At 46.8% G+C, this 2,500-nt stretch overlaps 1 protein-coding gene across 6 annotated transcripts in view; it reads right to left on the reverse strand.

Moving 5' to 3' along the window:
- Window positions 1–2,500, reverse strand: part of camk2b1 (calcium/calmodulin-dependent protein kinase (CaM kinase) II beta 1) — a 153,476-nt gene that overhangs the window by 109,864 nt on the left and 41,112 nt on the right. The gene's annotated exons all lie outside the window — the stretch shown is intronic.

A 2,500-nucleotide genomic window follows, 5' to 3' on the forward strand; every position in this document is an offset into this window, starting at 1 on the left:
CAGATAAGAGTCCTGTGGAGTGACAGCATGGTGTCTGCAGCAGAGTTGATAAGGCCTCCACTACAGGGCAGGACTTGCCTTGTTACCACCAGACCTAATCATAAGTGATATTAGGTCTGGTGACCTGCCTACTGGAAATACCATAGGGGCGGAATAATTGGCCATTATGGCACCCTGCCCTGCTCTCTGATTGGACAGATACACTGTAAAGGTCGGAATAATTGGCCATTATGACACACCCATGCCGCTCTCTGACTGGACAGAGATAGGGACCATGATCTGGTCCATTTCTGAGCAAAGCTTCCATACTATCTTTCTAATCGGAACAATTTGTAGAACTAAAGGCAGCATGCGAGATGAGAGGAGAGGAGAACAGGAGAGAGGAGAGAGGAGAGGAGAAGAGGAGAAGAGGAGGGAGGAGAGGAGAGGAGAGGAGGAGAAGAGGAGAGGAGAGGAGGAGAAGAGGAGGGAGGAGAGGAGAGGAGATAGGAGAGGAAAAGAGAAATGAGGAGAGGAGGAGAGAAGAGAGGAGAGGAGAAGATGGGAGAGGAGAAGAGAAAGAGAGGAGAGGAGGAAAGGAGAAAGAGAGGAGAGGAAAAGATAAATGAGGATAGGAGGAGAGGAGAAAGAGAGGAGAGGCCTGGGGGTCCGAGACAGGCTGCTGGAAAGCAGAGCCAAAGCCCTCCGGCTGCTGTCTGCTTCTGGCAGTGCACACACACACACACACACACACACACACACACACACACACACACACACACACACACACACACACACACACACACACACACACACACACACACACACACACACACACACACACACACACACACACTAGTAAATACATTCACACAAGCACAAGCAAACACAGACAAGCAGGCACACAAGCACATGCACAGCCTGGCATAGACGCAGACAACAAACACACTAGCACGCACACACACACACACACACACACACACACACACACACACACACACACACACACACACACACACACACACACACACACACACACACAGAGCATAAACAAACTACCCCCAGACTGAACATTCTGTCCCATAGCCTACTTTATAATTGAATTACGTGTGCAGTGGCTTGTATACAGCATATGTCTGTGAATTATTGGTCTCGTTGAAGTGAAAAGACGCAAAACATAAAGCAGCAGAAAGCTGAGATAATGAAAAGAAAAGTACAGTAGAAGAGAGGATTCATCAGGAAAAACACAATGAACAACAGCAATACAACAATACAGAGGGAAAAACAAAGATAAGAGAAGAGAGAAGAGAAGAGAAGAGAAGAGAAGAGAAGAGAAGAGAAGAGAAGAGAAGAGAAGAGAAGAGAAGAGAAGAGAAGAGAAGAGAAGAGAAGAGAAGAGAAAACCGTAACAGGGAAACAAATAAGGGTGACAGAGAGGGTAAGACAGTGACTGGCAGAAAGACAGAACAGTGAGGACACACGCACGCGTGTGGCATGTGAACAGCATCCCTGGCCTTCAGGGGATGGGGGTGGAGGAGCTGCTGGTGGTGGTAGTGATGGTGGTGGTGTGGTGTGGTGTGGTGGTGGTGGTGGTGGTGTGGTGTGGTGTGGTGGTGGTGGTGCTGGTGGTAGTTGTGGTGGCGGGTGTGGTAGTGGTAGTGGTGGGTGTGGTGCGTGGAAAGGTGCATAGTAAAAAACGAAATACAGTGTAAATTCAACACATGACTATTTTCCATTGTCGTTTTTCTGGTAGGCCTACAGCTCGATACAGCGCGACTCGGCCGCCACTTTTTGCTTTACGATTAAGCTGTGTTGTGCCAATTCGAAAAGCAAAAAGTGGCGTCCGAGTCGGGACTGGGAGTGGAAAAGAGGCGTTAGAGAATCGACTGAACAGCTTTTAGATTGTGAAAAAGAGGGCTGGAGGCCTAAAGTAGTATAATACTGCAGGTGGTGGTTTGAAGGTGCTCTTTGGCCGAGCTAGAACATATTTAAAAAAATAAAAAGCAGGACGCCAAGGCACTCTTGCTAAGATACCGTAAAACCGCTTTAATGTAAAGGTAAGTATGTGTTTGAACTTAAAAGGATTATAATTGCTGCCAACATGTTTCGGGCCAGCTAACAGGGCCTTCATCAGGGCAAGAAGAAGAAGAAGAGCTTAACTGTAATTCTTTATATTGAAGCAGTTTTATCTTAGAAGAGTGTTGTGGCGTCCTGATTTTTTATCTTTTAGATTGTATTTGGGTTTCCAGAGTACACTGCCAAGTGTTGAATGAGCACAGCATTCTTTACTGGCTCAAAGACGTGCAACATGAAATTGTCCTTCAGTGCCAACGGAATGCTTTCATGCATTCACTTGAAAAAAAATCATGTTTTTTTACAGTTAGAGTAAGCGAAAGTATCCGTTGCACTGAAGGACAATTTCATGTTGCACGCCTTTGACCATACTGTGTAGGGTAGGAGTGGAGATGGTGGTGGTGGTGGTGGTGGTTTTGGTGCTGGTGGTGGTGGTGGTGCTGATGCT

This window comes from Engraulis encrasicolus, chromosome 3 (assembly GCF_034702125.1).
Source record: "Engraulis encrasicolus isolate BLACKSEA-1 chromosome 3, IST_EnEncr_1.0, whole genome shotgun sequence".
NCBI lineage: Eukaryota > Metazoa > Chordata > Actinopteri > Clupeiformes > Engraulidae > Engraulis > Engraulis encrasicolus.